Here is a 12,129-nt window from a genome sequence, read left to right on the forward strand (position 1 = left end):
AGGTGATGGCGATATTCATAAAGAGCCTTTATAGATACAATTGTAACAATAGTCAGCCGTAAGAATGTTTCAACTTCTGGTTAATAACTAATATTTAAACACAAAGTATATTCTAAAATAAATTTAAATTACAATAATTAGATAATAATAATAACACTAATAAACATAATAATAATAATAATAATAATAATAATAATAATACATATAATTATAATTTAACATTTTACAATTCACCAATATCCCAGACACCCATTTAATCTATGTACATCTCTGAATTACTCCATTATCTCCATCATTGATTCTTCTGTATAAATCCTACTCGCAGACCTAGTGCTTAACTAAAATTCACATGCTAAAACCTTAGCTAATAAATGACACTTACCGGGATTTTTTCTTGTCTATAACTATACTACTAAGAGTATAGGATGTCCACTGTAAAGAGAGTCTGAAGCTGTGGATGGATCAGTCCCAGGTGCTGTAGGAAGAGAAGGCAGATTGTGTTAGTTATTATCCTCCACCTCGCAGGGAGTGTTGTATGTAAATGAAGCTACACCTTTTGACAAAATTCCTTCAATATCTTATTTATTTTCTATTATATTATATCCATGGGCAACCAGAACTATAGAAGGTCTCATGACCAATACTAATAGATTATATATCACATAGGTATTGTGTATTGTAACTATTACTCAGAATGAGTTCACCAAATACTCTTTCAATTGTGTGACTGTCTAAGCCGCCTAGTATCATGGCTTTCATGAAGTTGTATGGCATCTGTATTCATGTAGAAGATTACTCTATCCTCTATTTTGTGCTTTGTGAAATACTCCTGGGAAGTCAAATTAAAGGTAACTGGATCTAGAGGTTCACAGAGAGGTGGAGATGTTATTGGTTATACATTTCAGGGGCTATCCACTACCTTCATTAGGTAAATCCTAGCAATAGACGTATAAAACCATATGGTATAATATCTTTAAACGCCCCACCAATGAAATTATTATCCGTGTACTGTGATGACACTGTAACACAGAACAGGGATGAATCATAATATCATATATATTATTTCTTCACTGTGTCCCCATTATTTTTTTTATTTACTGCAGCAGTGGAGGGGCAAATTGAAAGAAAGAGACAAGCACTGCCTGGCAATTCAATTGAATTGATAGGCAACAAGAGCTAACATTTCCGACATGTTGCTGGCCAAAAATATTGTGGCATCAATGTATCAGACTTGATCTTCATGTTTATACACTGCTCAAAAAAATAACAGAATGTAACTCCAAGCAACATTGATTGACAATCAATTTCACATGCTGTTGTGCAAATGGAATAGACAACAGATGGAAATTATTGGCAATTATCGAGACACAGTCAATAAAGAAGAGGCTCTGCAGGTGAGGACCACAGACCACATCTCAGTACCAATGCTTTCTGGCTGATGTTTTGGTCCCTTTTGAATGTTGTTTGTGCTTTCACACTCGTGGTAGCATGAGACGGACTCTACAACCCACACAAGTGGCTCAGGTAGTGCAGCTCATCCAGTATGGCACATCAACACAAGCTGTGGCAAGAAGGTTTGCTGTGTCTGTAAGCTTAGTGTCCAGAGGCTGGAGGCGCTACCATGAGACAAGCCAGTACACCAGCAAATGTGGAGGGGGCTGTAGGAGGGCAACAACCCAGCAGCAGCACCGCTACCTTCGCCTTTGTGTAAGGAGAAACAGGAGGAGCACTGCTAGAGCCCTGCATAATGACCTCCAGCAGGCCACAAATGTGCATGTGTCTGCACAAATGGTTAGAAACTGACCCCACGAGTATGGTATGAGGGCCCGACGTCCACAGATGGGAGTTGTGCTCACAGCTCAACACCGTGCAGGACGCTGAGCATTTGCCGCAAAACATCAGAATTGGTAATTTCACTACTGGCGCCCTGTGCTCTTCACATATGAAAGCAGGTTCACACTGAGCACATGTGGCAGACGTGACAGAGTCTGGAGACGCCATGGAGAGCGATCTGCTGCCTGCAACATCCTTCAGCATGACCAATTTGGTAGTGGGTCAGTAATGGTGTGGAGTGGCATTTCTTTGGAAGCCCTCCATGTGCTCGCTAGAGGTAGCCTGACTGGCATTAGATACCGAGATGAGATCCTCAGACCCCTTGTGAGACCATATGCTGGTGCGGTTGGCCCTGGGTTCGTCCTAATACAGGATGTCCTAATGCAGGACAATGCCAGACCTCATGTGGCTGGAGTGTGTCAGCAGTTCCTGCAAGATGAAGGCATTGACCAGCCCGTTCCCCAGACCTGAATCCGATTGAGCACATCTGGGACATCATGTCTCGCTCCATCCATCCAACATCACATTGCACCACAGACTGACCAGGAGTTGGCAGATGCTTTAGTCCAGGTCTGGGAGGAGATCCCTCCGCAACCTCATCAGGAGCATGCCCAGGCGTTGTACGGAGGTCATACAGGCAAGTGGAGGCCACAAACACTACTGAGTCTCATTTTGACATGTTTTAAGGACATTACATCAAAGTTGGTTCAGCCTGTAGTGTGTTTCATACATGCGTGTTCCATTTTTTATCAGTGATACTAATTTTCAATGGTGTAGAGAAAACAGCAGATGCATTAACACAAGTAAATACAGGACGTGTAATAGCACCCAAGAGAAAAACAAAAACAACATCATTTTGCACATTGGATGTCTGGCATATGATGTGAAGTGTAGAACTAGAACAGCGGGTATGGCATACCTCCCAACTTTTGAAGAACCGAAAGAGGGACAAAATGTGCGGCGCGCATAGCGCGCCGTGGCATATTTAGCCCCACCCGCTTTTGTGTTGACCCTGCCCAGTCATTAATTTTTCATGTTCCCGCACACAGTATAATCCTCCTACAGTCACCCGTAAATTATATGTCCCCCCTCTATCTCTCCCCCAGTTTCATATACACCCTTCATCTGCCCCCAGTTTCATGTCCCTCTTCCATCTCTGCCCCCAGATTCATGTCCCTCCATCTCTGTCCCCAGATTCATGTCCCCACATCTCTGCCCCCAGATTCATGTCCTCTCCATCTCTGCCCCCAGATTCATGTCTCCCATCTCTGCCCCCAGATTCATGTCCCCACATCTCTGTCCCCAGATTCATGTCCCACATCTCTGCCCCAAATTCATGTCCCTCCATCTCTGCCCCCAGATTCATGTCCCACATCTCTGCCCCCAGATTCCTGTCCTTCCATCTCTGCCCCCAGATTCATGTCCCCCCATCTCTTCCCCCAGATTCATGTCCTCTCCATCTCTGCCCCCAGTGTCATGCCGTCCTCTCCTTCATCTGCCCCCAGATTCACGTTCCACCTCCACATTAAACTTACCTTCTCCTCCGCTCCCTCGCCGCTCTCTGCCCGCCTCTCTCGCTGACACATCCGGCTGAAGCAAGGAGCTGACACAGGTGCTCGCTTCGCCGCTGCGTCTCTCTCTCGCTGACACATGCGGCTGAAGCGAGGAGCTGACCTGTGTCAGCTCCTCGCTTCGCTGCTGCCGCCGGCTCCTGGCTTGTACATCGCGTCTACAAGCATGTGTCAGCGAGAGAGAGACGCAGCGGCGAAGTGAGCACGCGAGCAGCTTCAGCCGCATGTGTCAGGGAGAGAGGCGGGCAGCGGCGAAGCGAGGAGCTGACCTGTGTCAGCTCCTTGCTTCAGCCGCACATGTGTTCAACTCAGATCTGCGTCCTCTGGACGCAGATCTGAGTTGAAATCGGGACATACCTCCCTCCAACCGGGACCGCGGGACATGTCACTCAAATCGTGACTGTCCCGCGGAAATCGGGACGGTTGGGAGGTATGGGTATGGGTTTATTGATCGCAAAATTGTGGATAAGGAGTAGAAAATCTATGCTCTTGTTAATATCTGCGTTTGGATACCGTCCGGGGGAGTCCACATGGGGACAGCCTGAACGGGATACCAAACGCAATTGCAAATGCTGGTGCAGTAAAAGCACACAGACCCCACTGCCTGCACAAATCATGTGGCAGGCAGCGGGCGGCCAACACATGGAACCCATTATAGTCTATGAGGTCCGTGTGCTTTTACAGAACAGCGCTTTCAATTGCATTTGGCATTCCGTTCGCGGGGTCCTCATGCGGACTCTCCCGGACGGAATACCAACTCAGATGTGAAAAGATAGATCTTGATCTAGAGGGATCAAATATCTCCTGGAGTAAGGATTCATGCACAATTGGATGACAATTGGATGATATATGTTTTTTCACTGTTCCATGTGTGGCTCAGATCCTTCAAAATGGATCTGTATAGGACATGCTTTAAAAATTATTGCAACAGACACACAGATTGGAAGACATTCGGAGTGCAAAAATGGTTGTGTGCATGAAGCTTTAGGATACGTTTAAGTAAGTTGTGAACGCCGCTAAGTGAGATGAGGAAAAAGAGGCTGATAGTGAGGGGAAACACAAGAGAGGCTGAAAAAGATTAAAAAAAAGAGTATAACTATAATAGTATTGCTGATTCCTATCTATAGCGGACTGTATAGTACAGTGATGGCGAACCTTTTAGAGACCGAGTGCCCAAACTGCAACCCAAAACCCACAAAATTTTCGCAGAGTGCCAACACGACAATATAAACTTAATACTATGCGGATCCACAATTGCGGACAGTTACTGACCAAAAATTACAGTCATGTGGGGCTTTACAGAGCTTTCAATAATACAAACAACGTTGTACTGAAATGTAAAGGTCTCGGCATTTGGTACTTTGAACAATTAATTTTCACTATTTGCACAGGATCTGTTTTATAGTTACCGTGTAATATTCTTACATCCTGTACTAATATCACGTCTGCTATAAAACAGATACTGTGTGATATAAATAGTGAGGGGACCCCAGACAGTATTATATGCTCTGCAGTGGGCCCACCACACAATATTATATTCTCCACAGTACCACAGTAGCCCCCCAGTGTTATATGCTCCGCAGTAGGTGTCCCCCCCCCACAGGATTATATGCTCCACAGTGGCATCCACACACAGTATTGTGTGCTTATAAATAGCCCCCCCCCCAGTATTATATGCTCTTTAGTACACCCCCCAGTATTATAAGCCACCCCAGTATTATAAGCCCCCCCAGTATTATACACTCCCCCCAGTATTATAAGCCCCCTCAGTATTATACACTCCCCCCAGTATTATACACTCCCCCCAGTATTATACACCCCACCCAGCATTATAAGCCCCCCCAGTATTATACACTCCCCCCAGTATTATAAGCCCCCTCAGTATTATACACTCCCCCAGTATTATACACTCCCCCCAGTATTATACACCCCACCCAGTATTATAAGCCCCCCCAGTATTATACACTCCCCCCCAGTATTATACACTCCCCCCAGTATTATACACTCCCCCCAGTATTATACACTCCCCCCAGTATTATAAGCCCCCTCAGTATTATACACTCCCCCCAGTATTATAAGCCCCCCAGTATTATACACTCCCCCCAGTATTATACACCCCACCCAGTATTATACACCCCCCCAGTATTATACACTCCCCCCCAGTATTATACACTCCCCCCAGTATTATACACTCCCCCCAGTATTATACACCCCACCCAGTATTATAAGCCCCCCCAGTATTATACACTCCCCCCAGTATTATAAGCCCCCTCAGTATTATACACTCCCCCCAGTATTATACACTCCCCCCAGTATTATACACCCCACCCAGTATTATAAGCCCCCCCAGTATTATACACTCCCCCCAGTATTATAAGCCCCCTCAGTATTATACACTCCCCCCAGTATTATACACTCCCCCCAGTATTATACACCCCACCCAGTATTATAAGCCCCCCCAGTATTATACACTCCCCCCAGTATTATAAGCCCCCTCAGTATTATACACTCCCCCCAGTATTATACACTCCCCCCAGTATTATACACCCCCCCCAGTATTATACACTCCCCCCCAGTATTATACACTCCCCCCAGTATTATACACTCCCCCCAGTATTATACACCCCACCCAGTATTATAAGCCCCCCCAGTATTATACACTCCCCCCAGTATTATAAGCCCCCTCAGTATTATACACTCCCCCCAGTATTATACACTCCCCCCAGTATTATACACCCCACCCAGTATTATAAGCCCCCCCAGTATTATACACTCCCCCCCAGTATCATACACCCCACCAAGTATCATAAGCGCTCCCCCCAACATCATATACACAGTGAGCCACTCTCATACTCACCCCTGAAGAGCCGCCGGCATCCACCTTCTTGTCACTGGCGGCGCTGATGACGTCATCGCGCCCGCGTCGGGGCAGAGGTCAAACTCTGCAGCCAGTGTAGGCCGCGGTCGCGCGATCCGCGGCCTACCCTGACAGCTTTCAGCTGTATGTGCATTTGCACATACAACTGAAGGCAGTGATCGCTCATCAACGGGGAATCCTGTACCGGATTCCCTGTTGGTGAGCGATCCGGGCGACCGCACGCGTGCCAGCATGGAGGGCTCTGCGTGCCCTCTCTGGCACGCGTGCCATAGGTTCACCATCACTGGTATAGTATAACACCAGTGGCATACTTACCATAAAAGTAGATGCTATAGAGACCGGTGGTGAGATAGGGCATTGGACTTCTTCTATAGGTCCATAGCATTTTCCTACAACCACCATTGGAGGGAAGGGGGGGGGGGTGCGTGTGTGCATGTGTGTGTGTGTGTGTGGGGGGGGTGCTCTGTACAAAGAGATTTTACAGCTTCCAACGATTTCAATAGTCAGTGTATTCATTTCTATGCACTATGCTCCCCTAGTGCTGACTGCAGATGGCCAGTTTTAGAGGGCCCCTGTGCAGGTACAATATATGGACCCCTTGTTATTCCAGCACAACCATTAAGTAGCTTTAGTTGTGTCAAGTGAACAAAGCTGAGTGTGATTTTTTTTTAAAATTTTCTTTGCTTAAAGAGTTTTTCCATCTCACTGTTTCAGCAGTTTGCCTGTTGTCTCCTCTTCTCACTTCATATATTTCTCCCTCCCCCCTCCCTCTTGTGCGTCGGGCAGAAGAGGAGACCGGGGCCGCGGGGCCGCAGAGCAATGGGGGGGGGGGGGCAGGGCCACACTGCTGCTGTGTCGTGCATGAGAGGGGAGGGGGCTGCGGACGAAGTCGCGGGTATTGCCAGTATTTCATATATTCCTTTTGAAGTCACTCTTGGCTTTGGCTTAAAAAATGCAGTTTAGACAGTCTAAATATATCCAGAATACTCATCTACCATCAGCCACTGAGATACATCTGCTGTACTAACAGACTGCTAGTGTAAGTTTACTCTGTCTATTAGTAAATCTTGACCTTTGAATTTTATGGGTGCAGCAACAAAGTTCAGCCACTAGGTGTCCTCATTCTCCTTATAACTGTAAACCAGATATTTTCTGTATTTTGCGCAGCCCAGTGAGAATTTGCATCGCCATAGTTGTTAGCCAGGATTGTATATGTTATTTTCTTGCTGTTCATAAAGTAGTTGAATGGAGCAATTCCTACTAGCTCTAGTGAGCTCCCCTTCCGGTACTATACCTATGTATTGGGTAGCACATGTAGTATTGTATAGACAGCAGATGCCTTTCAGTCCTCAAAGGGCTTGTTTTTTTATAAGGCTGTTCATTAGTTGTCAACATTAGGACATTAGGACATTAGGGGGCCCAGCGACAGCCACTACTGCTGTGGCAGCCAGGATCGGCAAGTGACACCGCGGGCCCCACAAACAGTATTATTATACTCGAGGGTCTGCAAAGACCTCCGAATATAATGACTGGAGGCTCAAGAGAGGTAAGGGAACATAAAAAACTGTGTTACTAACCACTCCAGGTAGGCTTCAAGCCTACTTGTGTGACGTCCCTGACTTCACATGACCGGGGCCTGCGTCCTTTGCATTGTGACGTAGGCCCCCCGGGTCACGTGACTTCCCGGACATCAGTGAAGATGGCCACCATCAGCGGGAAGTACAGCGAAGCCAGGGATAGGTAAGTAACTGTTTTTTTATGTTTATTTTTTTAAATGTAGATTGTGAGCCCAATATAGGGAACATAATCTACATTTTTTTTTCTATCAGTATGTTTTTGTAGAATGGGAGGAAATCCACGCAAACACACGGAGAACATACAAACTCCTTGCAGATGTTGTTCCTGACAGGATTCGACCCCAGGACTCCAGCGCTGCAAGGCTGCAGTGCTAACCACTGAGCCACCGTGGAAGTGTTTTTTTGACCTTGAGGGTTTTTTTGGAGCGTTTTCTGCAGCAGTTTTTGGTAAAAACTGCTTCAGAAAAAGCCAAGTGGTCTTCCCCTCCCCTAAAATGAATGGACTGTAAAAAAAACGCTAGGCGTTTACGGTCGCGGTTTTTTGCAAAAAAACCATAGGCATTTTTCGCCTCCCATTCACTTCTATTGCTTTCCTCAGATGGAATCCGCCTGAAGAAAGGTCATGTCACTTCTTTCTGCTAGCAGAAAAAAAAGCTAGCAGTCTCCATAGACCACCATTGTATGGAGGCAAATTTTGAGGCGAAATCCGCTGTCAAAATCTGCCTCATTGCCCCCGTGTGAACTAGTCCATAAGTATGCAGAATTCAAAGGCAAATATTAGAAGAAGCGACTAGTTTAGGCAAGTCAAAAAATAAATGCTGAACTGTCATGACTTTTTTCATTCTCAAACTATACCATTTATTGCTCTTGTCTCGGTTTGCTACTATCATTTTTTTATTTGCTTTGATATAAAGATGAAGGACGCGCTCATAATTCTTAATGTCAAATAAGTTCAATAGTGAGAGTTTGCCAAGTACATAGTGAGGTCTAAGTACAGAAAGAAGTTCAGTTAATGGCATAAAAAGCTTATTCAACTTATGGGTAATACATCAAGAAATGTTTCAAGATTTTGGAATCAGAATTATCAATACTAAGCAGAAAACACCAAAAAATCCTTCAACTTCTGGTCCAGTGAGGTCTCTATTTTATTGCTCAGTATCTTGATAAGGGTGCCCACAAAGTCTATGAAGAAGGGGCACCAGAGATAGCCAAATGTTATAGAGCCGTGATGGCGAACATATGGTACTACTGTGGACCACTTCATGCTGTGTGGGGAGGGGGCTACTATGGAGTATACAGGTATAATCCTTTGGGGGGGGGGGGCACTGGACAGATTGTACTGTTTGTGGGGGGCACTGCGGGGCAGATTGTACTGTCTATAGGCGCCACTGCGGGGAAGATTGTAGTGTGTGCGGGGACCACTGCGGGGCAGATTGTACTGTGTGGGGGGGCCACTGTGGGGCAGATTGTACTGTGTGTGGGGGCCACTGTGGGGCAGATTGTACTGTGTGTGGGGGCCACTGTGGGGCAGATTGTACTGTGTACAGACGTTTCAGTACAAGCTCTGTAAAGACCCATTCACACGACTAATTTGTTGGTCCGCAATTGTGGATCCACACAGTTTTAAGGTTAAATTGGCAAGTTGACACTCTGCGTGGCTGCATGGCTGGGGGCATCTAACACACCCAAGTCCCAGTATTACCCTACTACCACAGCCTATCAACTAGACACTTTCCACACTCAATAGAACCTCTATGAAAGTGGGAAAATACTTGGAAACCTTCCTTCCTCTACATTAATATGGACAGAAACACAAATTTAAACCTAAAGAAACATTAGCATGCGCTCAGCCCAATTCCTGTCTTGATAGCTGCGCTAAGTAGGGTGCAGGCTACAACGCTGACGAGGACCGAGCACCAGGAACAGGTGTTACATAGGCTAGCGGATAATGCTTCCAGATGCTTTTCCACCAGTCAGCCACTACCTCCAGTCGTGTTCATACCCAAGAGTCTGCCCCTCCATTCTCCCAACATGCCCATCTTCCCAGCAGAGTCATCCGATCCTTTTCCCCTCCCAGGAGCTACCAGAATAATTTCTGTGTCCTGATGCCCAAACACTGGAGCATCCGCCCAATATACCTGTCCCATACAGGTGTCAAGCAAGGGGTCTACTAGCCATACAGTATACACCGCAGTATGTATACGCTCAATATATATACCCTGTATACTTCCAATTCACAATGCTTGTATACATTTTGAAATGCGTAAGGCTAGCGTAAGAGGATGGGGGCATGGAAATCCAGCTGGGGGCCCAGGCCAAAATCTGCCTCATTGCCCCCGTGTGAACTAGCCCTAAGATGAATAAACTTTTTATGCCATTAACTGAACTTCTTTCTGTACTTAGACCTCACTATGTACTTGGCAAACTCTCACTATTGAACTTATTTGACATTAAGAATTATGAGTGCGTCCTTCACCTTTATATCAAAGCAAATAAAAATGATAGTAGCAAACAGATACAAGAATAAATTGTGGCGTTTGAGAATGAAAAAATCATGATGGTTCAGCATTTATTTTTGACTTGCCTAATCTAGTCACTTCTAATATTTGCCTTTGAATTCTGCATACTCATTGTGACAGGTAAAGCTGTGTCACCAAGTGTCTGTCACAACTGCGCAGTCACTCTGCTAAGTTTTGGAGAAGTCAGTCTGGTTGTCAGTATTGGGCGATGTTCACATCTGCAGAAGAGGTTCTAGATAAGATAAATTACTGTAAGCATTGCTTTTTTTTTTTTTTTTTTTTTGTCCTGCTAAATTAGGGACACAATAATGGAAACCCAACATTTTTATAACCAATGCAACACAAAATATGTTGTGTCAGATAACTTTATTTTCTTGTCTTAAGTTCACTTAAGAGGGCTTTTCCTGTATTCCGGCACCCACTAGCTAACTACGAATGGTGGGGCCCCAAGGCGAACATTTGACATGGGAGGGGCCCTGACCGACCAACTGACCCACCCACCTCCATACTCCTGCACACAAGATTATGCCCCATAGTGGCCCCTGCACACAGTATTATGCCCCATAGTGGCCCCTGCATACAGTATTATACCCCATAGTGGCCCCTGCACACAGTATTATCCCCCATAGTGACCCCTGCACACAGTATTATACCCCATAGTGGCCCCTGCACACAGTATTATGCCCCATAGTGGCCCCTGCACACAGTATTATACCCCATAGTGGCCCCTGCACACAGTATTATCCCCCATAGTCGTCCCTGCACACAGTATTATGCCCCATAGTGGCCCCTGCACACAGTATTATGCCCCATAGTGGCCCCTGCACACAGTATTATGCCCCATAGTGGCCCCTGCACACAGTATTATACCCCATAGTGGCCCCTGCACACAGTATTATGCCCCATAGTGGCCCCTGCACACAGTATTATACCCCATAGTGGCCCCTGCACACAGTATTATCCCCCATAGTGACCCCTGCACACAGTATTATACCCCATAGTGGCCCCTGCACACAGTATTATGCCCCATAGTGGCCCCTGCACACAGTATTATACCCCATAGTGGCCCCTGCACACAGTATTATCCCCCATAGTCGTCCCTGCACACAGTATTATGCCCCATAGTGGCCCCTGCACACAGTATTATGCCCCATAGTGGCCCCTGCACATAGTATTATGCCCCATAGTGGCCCCTGCACACAGTATTATACCCCATAGTGGCACCTGCACACAGTATTATCCCCCATAGTGGCCCCTGCACACAGTATTATCCCCCATAGTGGCCCCTGCACACAGTATTATCCCCCATAGTCGTCCCTGCACACAGTATTATGCCCCATAGTGGCCCCTGCACACAGTATTATGCCCCATAGTGGCCCCTGCACACAGTATTATGCCCCATAGTGGCCCCTGCACACAGTATTATACCCCATAGTGGCCCCTGCACACAGTATTATCCCCCATAGTGGTCTCTGCACACAGTATTATACCCGATAGTGGCCCCTGAACACAGTATTATGCCCCATTGTGGACCACCCATGAACAATTGTTATACGTTGGGGTCTTTTCAGATCCCAGAGTAAAATAATCGGAGACTCAGGGGAGGATACAAACATAAAAAACACTGTTACGGACCTCTCCCTGGCTCTGGCACACACTGCTGATTTCCGCCATCTTCAATAATAAAAGAGAAGTCACTTGAGCCGGGGCTTGCATCACAATGCATAATGATGAAAGCCCAGCCTAAGAGA

Source organism: Leptodactylus fuscus, chromosome 9 (assembly GCF_031893055.1).
Source record: "Leptodactylus fuscus isolate aLepFus1 chromosome 9, aLepFus1.hap2, whole genome shotgun sequence".
NCBI lineage: Eukaryota > Metazoa > Chordata > Amphibia > Anura > Leptodactylidae > Leptodactylus > Leptodactylus fuscus.